The 15,428-nt window shown below is 37.1% G+C and overlaps 1 protein-coding gene across 1 annotated transcript in view; it reads left to right on the top strand.

The window, feature by feature from the left end:
* Positions 1-2,915: 2,915 nt before the first annotated feature.
* lgi3 (leucine-rich repeat LGI family, member 3) overlaps positions 2,916-15,428 on the top strand; it is a 43,284-nt gene continuing 30,771 nt past the window's right edge. Inside the window, exon 1 of the mRNA XM_079826563.1 lies at positions 2,916-3,169. The gene's annotated coding sequence lies outside the window, so the exon portion shown is untranslated. The remainder of the gene's footprint in view (positions 3,170-15,428) is intronic.

Here is a 15,428-nt window from a genome sequence, read left to right as displayed (position 1 = left end):
AAGCAGGCATCCCAAAACTTTTGGCAATATAGTGTATTTTAAGATATCTGAGTGCAAGTTGCTTTCAGTTAAAACAGCTTCAAACATGCATTTTAGTCTGTAAAACAGGGTGCACTGTAAAAATTATATGACCAATAAGTTAGAACAACATATGTTTTTACATTGTTTTAACTCATCAAAATAAGACAAGCAGTTTTCAACTTTTTTATTTTAAGTTATACAAGATTTAACTCATTTTTAAGTCAGTTTAATTTAAGTTGAGATTACTTACACTGTTAAAAAAGTACAATCAACTTGGATGTTTATGTTTTTAAATTATTCAGGGATTATAAAGTCAAGAGTCACTCTCTCTCTCTCTCTCTCTCTCTCTCTCTCTCTCTCTCTCTCTCTCTTGTCTTTAAAAAAAGGATCAGTGCATTTTCAAGCATTAAATAAGATTCCACAAACAAAAATGTAACAAAATATATGAATGGTTATGACATGGTACGACATGAATGAATATGGCTATTTTGGGACCAAATATTGGTTTGTAATTACTGATAAACTTATATTTTTCATAAAACTTCAATATTTTCCAAAAAGATATTGGTTCAGCCAATTTGTTAACAATAATTTGGCCAATACTGCAATTGGTGTAAAAAGCAGCAGTTTTCAACATTGATAATAATCATAAATGTTTCTTGAGCAGCAAATCATCATATTAGAATGATTTCTGAAGGTTCATGTGACACTGAAGACTGGAGTAACTATGATGAAAATTCAGCTTTGACCACAGGAATAAATTATATTTTAATACCAAATTACCAAAATAAAATAAAAACTTTTGTAAATGTTTAGTTTGGTTTGATCTGTTCCTGTTTTACCTAAACGGGTCAGGGCTGTTTTGGCAGCAAAAGGGGGACCAACACAATTTTAGGTCATAATGTTATGCCTGATCGGTGTATAAGCCTTCAGTTGAATCGGTTCTTTGTTTGGTCTTGTTTGTGTTATACGTGGTTGTGTATTCTTACTCCTGAGTTTTACTTTTGGATTTACTTATTAAAGACTGTTTCTTGGATTCTCTATCGCTTCATTACAGCCACAACACGTAGTGTTGTATTAAAATCATGTATTTTTGATCATGGTGACCATAAGAGATCTCTTTCAAAAACACTTTAAAGAAATCTTATTGACCCCAAACTTTTGAAGTATAGTGTTCATATATAAAGTAAATCGAACACAAATTCAAACCCTATTCATGGAAAGACACATTTTTGCTCCTGTTCTGGGTGTTGTTTACAATATTAGATTCATTGCTACTTATTTATTTCCACAGGACTTGATTTATGTGAGGCTGTTCTTGACATTGTGTCTCCTACACCATCATTCAGTCAAACAGTCACCCAACCAAACAAGGTCACACTCAAACACTGTCAGTAGTTGTGATTTCTGCATTCATAACATCAATGAACCAAGGGGTAACTAGAAGCAATAGAAATATATAACCTCATTTATGCCATCTGCACCTGTCCATGGTGATTCTGGCATCTCTGTCTGAAACAGAGTGTCTTTAGTGGGTGGAGCTCAGGGTCTTTATCGCCGTCTCTGATATCTTTACTCTCTGAAAAGGAAAATGTAGGGTTTGGAGATGAAGAGGGTATGTAGGTATCTCTAATCTTCAAACAGACCCAGATCGCTCTCTAAATGAAGGTCTCATGAAAGAGATTTCTTGTTTATTCCCTGAATACTTTAGATGAGGACAAACCCGCATATATGAACTCTTCTACATGTACAGAAAATGTTTCTGGTCTATGGTGGTATTTGCTTTAGTTTTTGATTGTTATTCTTGACTTCAGAATTAAATTAAGAATAATAATATGCACTTTAAATCATCTTTGGATGCTAAAAAAGAAAGATGAATATCTTTTGTGATCACAAAAATGTAACTAGATTGTGAAGTTTGTTGACTTACTGTGATGATGGCTTGATAAAGCCAAAGCCAACACTTTAAACAGTTTGAAGGTTTTACTCGGATAAAGTTAAAGAAAATGCTAGCATGTTTTAACATGTTGTGTAGAATTTTGCTAACTGGATTAGCATGCTGCTTGCATGATTAGCATGTTGCTATCATGATTTAACATGCTAACACGTTTTAGCATGTTGCTAACATGGTTTAACACATTGCTAACCTGTTTTAACATGTTGCTAGCATTATTTAACATGTTATTAACATGATTTAGCACATTGTTAGCATCTATTAACATGTTGCTATCATTATTTAACATTTTCCTAGCATTTTTTAACATGTTACCATGATTTAACACTTTGATAGCATATTGGTAACATTATTAACACTGCTATCATTATTTAAAACATTGCTAGCATGAATTACATGTTGCTAGCATAATATAGCACATTTGCTAGCATTAATTAGCATGTTTTTAGCATTAATTAGCATGACAGTGATAGATACGTAGCACTTGGGCTGGATGCTAGGGTGTTGCTATACGGTTGCTTGGGTACTCGGGTGGTTGCTAAGGTGTTGCTATGCGGTTGCTAGGGCATTCTCGGTGGTTGCTAGGGTGTTGCTATGCGGTTGCCAGGGTACTCAGGGTGGTTGCTATGTTGAGATTGCCATTGAATAATATTAATAAATACTGTAAAAGTATTGTTCATTGTTATGCATTTAATGTGAACAAATTAAACTTTTTTATATATATATATATTTTTTAACTTGAATATTAGACAGACAAACTAATTGGGATCTGTATTAGCATTTGCAATGGGCCGGGTATTGGCTACTTTATTCAGTTGTCCAGTAAGTTTCTATAAGGGAATGTCTCTGGCAGACGCAGGGGGTGTTGACCTTTAACTGTAGGTGGGGTCTGTTTTGGGTCAGTGACCCCATGACTAAGTTGTGTGTGTGTGGCTGCACTGCTCACTGGAGTCCATGTGGAACTGACACACTGGTGGATGAATGACAGAAAGGGCAAACAGGGCGCTCAACCTGTCAATCAATCTTAAATCCTGTATTGTCCTTCAGAATAATGGTGAGTGGAAAACAAAAACAGAGAGCAGTCTTGACAAATAAAATAGTGGAACACGGAGCAATGGAAGAAGGATCAACAGAAATTTGACGAGGAAATCAACAGGAGATTGTAGGAAAGCAATCTATCCCAGCAGCTGAGAGGTTTGTTTGAGCTGCGCCCTCTACTGGACAGGTGTGAATTTGCATTTCCTTCAGCCTTGGGCTTACTCATTTCTCTTTTGGTGTGAAAGGGACTTTCCATTTGCCAAAAATAAAGCTTTTTATTAAAAAACAAACAAGCAAAACCTGCCCAGGTGAGAAAAAGTAACGCAAAAGGAACGTAACACATTACTCTCAATAAAAATGATTTAACACATTAGCACATTTTAGCATGTTGCTAACATGATTTAGCACATTGTTAGCATGTATTAACATGTTGCTAACATGATTTAACATTTTCCTAGCATGTTTTAGCATGATTTAACACTTTGATAGCATATTGGTAGCATTATTAACACTGCTATTATTATTTAAAACATTTCTAGCATGATTTACATGTTTACTATTTCACGTTTTGGCAAATTGGTGGCTAATTTGTATGAATTTGTACAATTTCATACAATCTGCTAACGCCCCAGTGGGGGTAAGGTTTAGGAGTGTGGTTAGGGGTGAACTTTAATGCTTACTTTTTTCTAAAAAACATACAATTCTAGTGAAATCGCCACCTCGTAAAATAGTTGCGAGATTGGGTTGGAAAATGGGAAATCACTTTGCATAATTAATTTATATACTCTCCACCCATAAATGTTGCGTCTGAAAAGGAAACATCTTTCAAATGCATATGCAATATGGTCTTTCACGCCTTTTCAGCGCTGATTTCTCACTACGTGTCTTAAGTAAATCATGACAGTATTTTTAATCCCAAAAAAGGGTTTGCGCTGGCGGGTTACCAAGTAAGACCTATTTTGTTGATCCTGGAACAGGATTTTGTTAGTCCTATCATCCTGAACGTAACCATAGCTTATCACTAAAACGAGAGGGAAGTGATGCGTGAATAGCACAGATAGACACATAAATTGTAAACTTGTCCCTTAAATCTGATTGGTTGATTGGAAAAGATGTTGATCCAGGAACATGTTGCACTTGGTGAAATCACGTCTCCAAAAGGGGTAGGTTGTCACAAAAGTTCACAATGTAAAAAATGATATGGTCAATAAGTTATCACAACATATGTTTTTACATTGCTTTAACTCATCAAAATAAATTAAGCAATTTTATACTTTTTTTTACATGTTATGCAAGATTCAACACATCAGTTTAATGTTGAAATGACTTAAACATACAAGTTGATTGTACTTAAAATTTTAAGGCAGCAACTTTTTAAAAGATTTTTTCTTGGATAATAATGGAAATGTTGAATATCAGAACTCATTGGTGAATCATTATCTCCAGACAATGCCAGTTTTGCAATGAGTCAAGAATAATTTTACAAGTTGTTTATGCAATGTTGGATTTATCAGAAGATTTCATATATTTGTATTTTTTTTTTCTCTCATTTATGTGAAATTGCAGTACTTTGGGGGGGAAAAGTGTAAAGTAATAGATCTCTTCCCCCATAATGCACCTGTTGCCCTGAGGCTGTGCACTGCCCTACTCACACTGGATCAGATTTCCTCCACAGGTTGATCGTAATATACACGCATGCATTTGGCGGGGCTATATAATCTTGGCCTGTCAGCTTGTTATACAGCATTAGCCCTTTGGCTAAACTTATTTTTCTTGTCTGAACAGAAAAAACGATACCTGGCTGGGAGAGAAAAACACTATATCATTTTACATTTAGAAATGTCTGGCTTAAGGCTCAGTCTATATTTAGAATTTCAGAATCTTAAATAGATTAATAATGTCACGACCGTGATGATGTGGCAATGAGATTTTTTTGTCTTTTGTCAGTTCCTTCAGTGATTAAAGAAGACACTCGGCAGATTATTGTGAGAGAAAAAAAAGAAAGTTATGGAAGTTTAAATGACTGTAAATTAAATGTACTGTACTAAAAAAATTTTTTATTTTATATAAAAAAATATATTTTACAAAATAATTTTTACTATAAATTTACTATAAAATCAAAGCCATATGTCTAACCAATTTGTGTTCCAAATTTGAAGTTGTCACAAAAATTAAAGTTCCCATGAGATTTTGTTTAGGTGCTGTGCCAATATTAGCCACCGGGTGTCCCCATTACAATTTTCTTTTTTAATGCATTCTCCTGCAACAAATTAATACATTTCTGTCCAAATATCACTTCTATCAAAACAACAGTCATCAAATATGGAACCTTGAGACTCAGAACTTTCCGACTATGTGTTTTGTCAAGATTAGAAAATGTTTTGATTATATTTAAAGATTATAGTATTTACAATTAATTTTGCAATATGAAATCTGACAATAGGTGAGGAGCCCGCTAGAAGAAATAGAGTACCATTTGTATGGTAACCCAACGTCCTATACATTTTTTTTCACATGATGAATTTTGAGTTCGTAAGCTTTGGAATGATACCTAATTTATGATGATTACTAATATGTGATATGAAACAAAGGTGTTAAAAAAAAAAGTCAAGCGTGCCGCTATGACAGTTAAGTGATTAATATATTCTCTCATGATTCTGGCAGTCTAAACAATTAAAATGTTTTTAGTTTTTTTTTTCTGTCTGGAAATTGAAAAACAGATTATGCCAGTATCGTTGAACTGCTATAAGCCTACTTGGCATTGTGCAAAATATTGACACAGAATTATTAATAATTGCAGTCTCCTTACTTCATCTTTTACTTCAATCATAAGATAGACCAGACTAAATGAGGGCAGCCTTGATGGGTTACTTGAATGTGGGCCTCATGTTTTGTGTAATGAAGGGAGAAATGACTCAGTCAACTGATGTCTGCCTCAATCTCTCTAATCATATCACCGAAGCTTGAAGCTTATGTCTTTGTATCCTCCGTAATTGAATTGGGCTTAGATGAAATTGCATGACAGCACTCCTATTGTTTAGTTTCAAAAATGGGACACAAATCTTCCTCCGTAAGACTGTAGGGCTGAACCTACTGTCAATGAAATGCATAAATCAGTACAGAAATCTTCTCTCTTCCTCTCTACTCCTTTTTTCTCAAGTGAAGGTAATGTGGTTTAAAGGTGCTGTATGTAAGTTTTTGACTGTACTAAAGCATACAAATACCATTTGTAGATATTTAGGAAACATTCTGAGTTCACATGTTGAGTTTCTCTGTAAACCAAAAATGTGCGTTCCATGTCGAAATGTCTGTTTTGGTTTTGGTCTGTGCGATAACGCACGTTGCCAGTTTACCCAATAGTATTTCGACACCACCTCGTTCCTGTTGCATGTCCTCAAACTGGCAACCGGTGTGAGCGTTGAGTCTGAGGAGGACAGGGCAGGGCAAACAATATTTTTTTTATTTGGACTGCAGTACCCATTTCAACCACTAGCTGTCATTCTTACAGCACCTTTAATGGAATCTAGTACACTAGTTACGGTAATTTTTATTTTTGGTATGGTATGTAGATTCTTGTTATTTTTCTGTTTTCAATATTTTACTTGTAGCCTATATGTAGAATTCAAAAAGTCTTGTTATTAGTGACACCGTTGGCCGTCAAGTGAACTGTAGCCAGCAACTTATCGTTCGTGCTCGCACCCGTGCACACATAACGTACAAGAGACTGAACGTGATTCAAACAAGGCCCCGATAGTCAAGGCAAAGTTCTTTAACGTTCTTCGCTTAGAGCCCCAATATACGTCAAGCGAAATCAAAGATCAAACTGATGTGCCAAAATCAGGAGTTCGAAACTTGCCAAAGTACATTCTATGTACACTATATTTCCAAAATTATTGGGACACCCCTCCAAATAATTGAATCCCGGTGTTCCAATCACTTCTATGGCCACATATGGAATATAGAGATATAACAGATATAAAATCAAGCACCTCATCCATCTATCTATCTATCTATCTATCTATCTATCTATCTATCTATCTATCTATCTATCTATCTATCTATCTATCTATCTATCTATCTATCATCTATCTATCTATCTATCTATCATCTATCTATCTAATGACTGTCTTCCAGGTAAACTAAATGACTTGTCATGTGTGCCTGTTTTGTATGTGCTTTGATTATCGTGAGTCACGACTTCCGTTCTATGGAGCGGTAACCTGTCAGGGCTGTTTGCTGTTTGGAAAGCTATTGACCACCATGAATCACTCCCTCTGCTCATGCACGTTAAATAGAAAAACAGCAGATAAACACTTTATACCCCAAACCAACTTCCTGAGTCGATTCGTTTGCCAGACTCCGTGAAAGAGTCTCTGTGCATGTTTCCCTCGCACATCTGTTGGAGTTTCTCTATCTGTAAAGTTTGGCTGACGTGAGGCTTAAACAGGAAAGTCCATGCGTCAAAGTTTTTATTTTATTCTCTCTTTTTTTTTGGCTTCTCTAGGATATGTGCTCAACTCGGATACGGCTATGAATCATTTGCTTTTATATTCTGGACATAATAAAGCGGCTTAAAAGAAAGTGGAAATTACCTTAACATACTTCAGAGAAAACTAGTCAAGGCAAACCTAAAGTGCCATGAAGAAGAGGCCTTTTACAAGACTAAGGCATTTCCAATGAGACCAGCATTAGGCAACCAGTTTTTGAAATATAGTGGCTTTCAATCAAATCAACATTTTGAATGAAATTTCAGTACGCTGTCTATTTAATTTAATTTTGCGCAATTCAATATTGCCATTCCTTAGCACAGTAAGTTAAGTGTCGGACTAAAGTTTTTGTGTTGTAAAGCTATTATGTAAAGCTACAATAAAGTCATACTGTAAAATCCAACAGTGATTCTAATAACTTTACTTAATGTCTTAACTTAATTGTAAAAATCTAGTAATCTGTATCGCATACTATACTCAGAAAACCCAAGTTAAAGCTGCACTATGTAACTTTTCCGTCCACTAGAGGTCGCCTATTCAAAATAAATGATGCCAAGTTTGAGCGGAGAATCTTGGGACATGTGGTATGAAGCAGAGCAGGAGCGATTGTTAAAGGTCCTGTTCTTCGTGATCCCATTTTTCAAACTTTAGTTAGTGTGTAATGTTGCTGTTAGAGCATAAATAATACCTGTAAAATTATAAAGCTCAAAGTTCAATGCCAAGCGAGATATTTTATTTAACAGAAGTTCCCTTTCAAAGCCTACAGCGAACGGCCGATTGGGACTACATCTCTGTACATCCTGCTTTAATTACGTCAGTAGAACAGTTTGTTGACTAACCTCCGCCCACGAGAATACGCGAAAAAAGGGGGCGTGGTCTTGTTGCTCCCGCGTGGAGAAGAGGAAGTGTTGCTTTTGTATAGTATTTGTCGCCATGTCGTCGAGACGCTGTTATTTTCATCCCCGAGTCAAATCACCTTTGTTTGGCTTTCCCAGGGACGCTGTACTTAGAGATCATTGAGCGCATGCATCCCCGTTATGGTGAGAGGCGTGACCTTTCCGGTAACGTGCGCTCTGCGTGCGCTAAGCTGCTGTCGAATCACAACACGGGAACCGCTGGCACAATCAGAACTCGTTACGTGTTTCTGAAGGAGGGACTTCATAGAACAGGGAAATCTTTCAAGCCATTTTGAGGACAGTGAAAACAACGGTATACAGATAAGTAAATTGTGTGAAAAATACTGTTTTTTTACACGTGAAACATGAACACATGTTATATTGCACACTGTAAACACAATCAAAGCTTCAAAAAAACATGAAAAACGGGACCTTTAATAAGAAGAGCGCAACACAAGCCTTGCGAGCAGCAGGACTTTTATTATGCCACAGTCGCTGGCGCCATTTCCGGTTTTCCGGTCATGAGTATGAGGTAACGCAGCTCTGTTTATCATATTAGATACATCTGAGTGTGTTGAAAATGATGTTATGACGTTACTCTGTGCATTCGCTCGGCGGCTGCTATAACACTTGTTGCAAACTGCAGTAAAAGTTGGAAACATTTGGGAAATTGTAAGTACTCAACTGAACAAAATATATAACACTGGACTAATGGTTTTTGGATATTTTACTGAAAAAAGTTTACATAGTGCACCTTTAAGATTAATTGATTGGTTTGAGTGCCATTTTGTCAAGCGCAAAAAAACTCACCATTATGGTGATCAGTGTTCACTTTGGTTGGGCACTTGGAATATTCATATTATTATAACTCTGTTCCTATTGATGCAGCAATACAACAAGAAATCACAGTGATTTGGTTTCAAAGGAAAATAAGTAATAAATAGGTTGCTTTTATGAATAATTGAATAATTAACTATAGTTAATGATTTAGTCAGAAATTAAGCTCACCTTTTAAAATTAACCTATGTAATATTTCACTTACGTCATAAACACCTCTGAAACTTTCAATCGGGTTGATATAATCCCTCTATTTTTAACAATATCTTGCAGTTGACTATGCTTGAGTAACACACAGACTTCAAAAGGTAGCATCAAAACACAACAACGGTAACAATACTAAGTCAAGAGTAAATCTAAAGTAAAAGATCAAGTACTCTCTACAGTTCTTTTTTAGTTACTAGAACTCTTGTGTAAGTGAACTAAACTAACTAAGCATTTGTTACTATTCCCATTTCATACTATTCCCATTTCATTTTACTTGTTTTTTAAGGCAATTGGTTTGCATACTTTTTTTAAGTAAGTCTAATTAGATTTTACAGTGGTGACAAGTGCTACATTTCATTGATGGTTACCTCTAGGAGGGAAAATACCATCTCTGTAAACTCTACTTCAGATCAGTATGAGTACGAGTGTCTATGTAGCGCCAAGAGAAAATATGTGTGCTGAAAAAAATCTGGCATTTTTTACCCAATGCTGTTCGAGAGAACCAGTGCAAAACAAGACCATAAAATCAGATGTTTGTGAACCAAAGGGCCCTGCTCCAGAAGCACAGCTGGTAATGCTATGCCTGTGGGAAAACTGCTGACGGCGCAGTGCGAAAAAGAGAGGACGTTAAAACACATGTTCGAGTCCAACTCTCTAATCACAGTGTCCTGGACTGCGTTTCTCAAAAGCTTTGTGGGCTAAGTTGATCGTAGAGACCATTGGTGGCAATGCTTCTGATCTATTTAGGCTTACGATGCTTTTGGGAAATGCAGCCCTGGTACAGTATCTACACACCTCACCCTGCGCTTCTCGGAAGTGAGGACATGACTCACAAAAAAAAAGAAGCCTGGATGATTGTGTACCTGTGACGTGGGCTCGCTGAATAGAGTCGGTGTGTGTGGTGTCAGCTGGTGACAGCCGTGCCTGCCACTGCAATGCCACCCTGCCAAGAACAGAGTGACCGGGAGAGGAGGAAGAGGAGGGGAAAAAAGAAAAAGAGGCCAGTTCTTCATTCAGCAGAGGAACCCTCAACTATCAATAACTGAGCTAATGCTCTAGCGCCCCCTTGTGTTCACATATAATAATAATAAGCACTCTGAACACTTTTGATCACTCAAACTTGATTTAAAATCTTAATAAGAGTGTCAGTTTATAACAGTCTGACTTGCCCATATATAAACAATGATATTAATTCAATTCAATTCAAATTTATTTGTATAGCGCTTTTCACAATACACATTGTTTCAAAGCAGCTTTACAGAAAGTGCATTTCATAAATGTACATTGAAAATGTTAGAAAGAGAATGTTAAAGCAAAATCTTAGAAAAAGTTAATCAATCATGTATTAATTTAGGCCAAAACAACGCTGGCGTTGAGTCGTCTCTTCACTGGCGTCGAGTCGTCTCATCACAGGTTTTGGGGCATCTGAAGTCTCCATGAGACGCTGGATACAAACTGGAGCTGACTAACTATTTACCTCGGGACAAGTGTCCCGAGATAACAACAGAAAAGCATATGGGAAATAATTAGCATAGCTGCTGTTCAGAATATTAATGCTTTTGATCCGATTTAACTGTAGTACAACCTCAAATCAGAAAAAGTTGGGACAGTGAAAAAGAAAAAGAAGTGATTTCTAAATTTACTTTGACTTGTATTTTATTGCAGACAATATGAACACAAAATATTTCATGTTTTGTCTGGTCAACTTCATGTCATTTGTAAATATGCATCCTTTCCTGTCATTAAGACCTGCAACACATTTTAAAAAAAGTTGGGACAGGAGCAATTTAGGGCTAGTAATGAGGTGAAATGGTTAAATAATGATGTGATTTGAAACAGGTGATGTCAACAGGTATTGGAGCAAAGATGGGCCGAGGATCGCCAGTTTGCCAACAAATACGTGAGAAAATTATTGAAATGTTTAAAAACAATGTTCCTCAAAGAAAGATAGGACGAGATTTGGATATTTCACATTCAACAGTGCATAACATAATTAAAAGATTCAAGGAACCTGGAGGAATTTCAGTGCGTAAAGGACAAGGGCGCAAGCCTAAGCTGAACAACCGTGATCTCTGATCCCTCAGGCGGCACTGCATCAAGAATCGTCATTCATCTATAAGCGATATCACCAGATGGGCTCAGGACTACTTTGACAAACCTTTGTCAAGTACCACAATTCGTAGTGCACCACATCCACAAATGCCAGTTAAAACTGTACTGTGCCAAAAGGAAGCCCTATGTTAACAGTGTCCAGAAGCGCCGTCGTCTTCTCTGGGCTCGGAGGCATCTGGGATGGACCATCACACAGTGGAAACGTGTACTGTGGTCAGATGAATCAGTATTTCAGGTGTTTTTTGGGAGGAATGGACGCAGTGTGCTCCGGACCAAAGAAGAAAAGGATCATCCAGAATGTTACCAGCAACAAGTCCAAAAGCCAGGGTCTGTCATGGTATGGGGTTGTGTCAGTGCCCTTGGCAAAGGTAACTTGCACTTCTGTGAAGGCACCATTAATGCTGAAAAGTACATAGAGATTTTGGAGCATAATATGCTGCCTTCAAGAAGACATCTTTTCCAGGGACGTCCATGCATATTTCAACAAGACAATGCAAAACCACATTCTGCACACATTACAAAGTCCTGGCTGCGGAGGAAGAGGGTACGGGTACTTGACTGGCCTGCCTGCAGTCCCGACCTGTCTCCAATAGAGAATGTGTGGCGCATTTTGAAGCGCAAAATGCGACAACGAAGACCCCGTACTGTTGCCCACCTTAAGACTTGTTTGCAGGAAGAATGGGACAAAATTACACCTGAAACACTTCATCACTAGGTGTCTTCAGTCCCTAAACGTCTTTTAAGTGTTGTGAAAAGGAATGACATTACAAAGTGGTAAATGCTTTACTGTCCCAACTTTTTTTGAAATGTGTTGCAGGTCTGAATGACAGGAAAGGATGCATATTTACAAATGAAATGAAGTTGACCAGACAAAACATGAAATATTTTGTGTTCATATTGTCTGCAATGAAATACATGTCAAAGTAAATTTAGAAATCACTTCTTTTTTTTTTTTTTGCGTTTTCCATACTGTCCCATCTTTTTCTGATTTGGGGTTGTATAAAATGTAATTATAATGTGAATGCTTGGCTAAAGAGATGCGTCTTTAATCTAGTTTTAAACTGGGACAGCGAGTCTGAACCTCGAACAATATCAGGAAGACTATTCCTGAGTTTAGGAGCTAAATGTGAAAATGCCCTCCCTCCTTTAGTGGACTTAGATATCCTAGGAATGACCAGAAGCCTCGAGTTTAGTGATCTTAAAGAGCGCGATGGATTGTAGGGCGATAGAAGATCCGTTAGATACACTGGAGCTAAACCATTTAGGGCTTTATAGGTCAGTAGCAATACTTTGTAATTGATGCGGAACTTAATAGGTAACCAGTGTAGAGATGATAAAATTGGTGTTATATGATCATATTTTCTTGACCTAGTAAGAACTCTAGCAGCTGAGTTTTGGACTAACTGTAGTTTGTTTATTGATGATGCAGGACAACCAGCTAATAAAGCATTACAGTATTCTAGTCTCGAGGTCATGAATGCATGAACTAACTTTTCTGCATCAGAAATAGATAGCATGTTATGTAGCTTAGTAATGTTTCTAAGGTGGAAAAATGCCGTTCTTGTAACATATGAAATATGATTTTCGAAAGACAAGTTGCGGTCTAATATAACACCCAGGTCTTTTACTGCAGTGGATAAAGTGACAGGACATCCTTCCAAGTTAAAGTTGTATTGTGAGAGGTTTTTTGGACCAATAAGTAATACCTCCGTTTTATCTGAATTTAATAGCAGAAAATTACACGTCATCCAGTATTTAATATCTTCAACACACGCTGTCAGTTTAGATAATTTAGCGTTTTCATCTGGTCGTGATAAAATATATAATTGAGTGTCATCAGCATAACATTAGACAAAATCAACATGTGAAAGACTGTAATTAGTGTTGTTTAATGATGAAATCATCCCTAATGAGGCTCATACTCATCCCTACTATTGCTCATCATATTACTATTGCTCATACACATTAGAATAGATACTGGGATTCAATATTTTCTACAGGTGTGACTGGAATGCAGATTTGAAATGTAAGCTTCAACTGATTAATGTTGCTTTTGAAATGGGGTCAGTTACATTAGCTTTAGTCTGCATTCCTGCAGTACTACAGCGTGTCCTGATATAACATCTCTTCTCTTCTCTTCTCTTCTCTTCTCTTCTCTTCTCTTCTCTTCTCTTCTCTTCTCTTCTCTTCTCTTCTCTTCTCTTCTCTTCTCTTCTCTTCTTCTCTTCTCTTGTGTCAAATCGATTAATTGCGATTAATCACATCTAAAATAAAAGATTATATATGATTTATAAAATTTTGATTATAAATTATAGATTAGATGAGATTATACATTTCCATTATAAAATCATACAATTTATATATGAAGACTTCAGATGCAAAAACCCGTCTTTTTTTACTTTTAAAATGAGCAACTTTATGTTTTTAATTTTACTCTTATCAGTGACATTTTTGAAAATAAGGCATTTCAACAACTGACTAATAACCTTTTCATTGCCATTAAAGTGAAATTACTGAACCTAAACATAGGAGCCTGATAAAAATGCTAATTTAAAACAAAAATGTCAGACAAACTAAGAGCTTTTTGCATCTGACGATTTCATATACGCTATATTGCCAAAAGTTTTTGGATGTCTGCCTTTACATGCACATGAACTTTAATGACATCCCATTTTTAATCCGTAGGGTTTAATATGGAGTTGGTCCACCCTTTGCAGCTATAACAGCTTCAACTCTTCTGGGAAAGCTTTCCACAAGGTTTAGGAGTGTGTTTATGGGAATTTTTGACCATTCTTCAAAGAAGCGCATTTGTGAGGTCAGGCACTGATGTTGGACGAGGTCAGGGTTGAGGTCAGGACTCTGTGAAGGCCAGTCAAGTTCCTCCACACCAAACTCACTCATCCATGTCTTTATGGACCTTGCTTTGTGCACTGGTGCGCAGTTATGTTGGAACAGGAAGGGGCCATCCCCAAACTGTTCCCACAAAGATGGGAGCATGAAATTGTCCAAAACGTCTTGGTATGCTGAAGCATTACAAGTTATTTTCACTGGAACTAAGGGGCCAAGCCCAACCCCTGAAAAACAACCCCACACCATAATCCCCCCTCCACCAAACTTTACACTTGGCACAATGCAGTCAGGCAACGTTCTCCTGGCAACCGCCAAACCCAGACTTGTCCATCGGTTTGCCAGACAGAGAAGCGTGATTGGTCACTCCAGAGAACACGTCTCCACTGCTCTAGAGTCCAGTGGTGGCGTGCTTTACACCACTGCATCCCACGCTTTCCATTGCACTTGGTGATGTAAGGCTTGGATGCAGCTGCTCGGCCATGGAAACCCATTTCATGAAGCTCTCTAAGCTAATCTGAAGGCCATATCAAGTTTGGAGGTCTGTAGTTATTGACTCTGCAAAAAGTTGGCGACTTCTGCACACTGTGCGCCTCAGCATGCGCTGACCCCGCTCTGTGATTTTACATGTTGTGAGGAAATTTCACAAATGGAATTGCACAGGTGGCAATCTACAGTATCATGGAACCAAGCTTGAATTCACTGAGATCCTGAGAGTGACCCATTCTTCGGCCAAGAAAGTGACTGGAACACCTGAATTCAATAATTTGGAGGGGTGTCCCAATACTTTTGGAAATATATATATACAGTGCCTATAGAAAGTCATCATATCCTGTGAAAATCTTCACCTTTTGTCACATTACACCCTTGAAAATAACTTGAAAACTTTTTTGAGCTGTATCATAACCCTCATCATCAAAGTGAAAATAAAATTTCTGCAGGATTATTAAAAATGGAAAAACTTGAATAACAGGGGCGGAAATGTCATCAGTACCCTGATTTAATACTTCGTAGAGCCACCTTTTGCTT

The sequence above is a fragment of the Gobio gobio genome (assembly GCF_949357685.1).
Source record: "Gobio gobio genome assembly, chromosome: 10".
Lineage (NCBI taxonomy): Eukaryota > Metazoa > Chordata > Actinopteri > Cypriniformes > Gobionidae > Gobio > Gobio gobio.
Note: the sequence above shows the minus strand (reverse complement) of the source record. Positions and strands in the feature narration are given on the sequence as shown.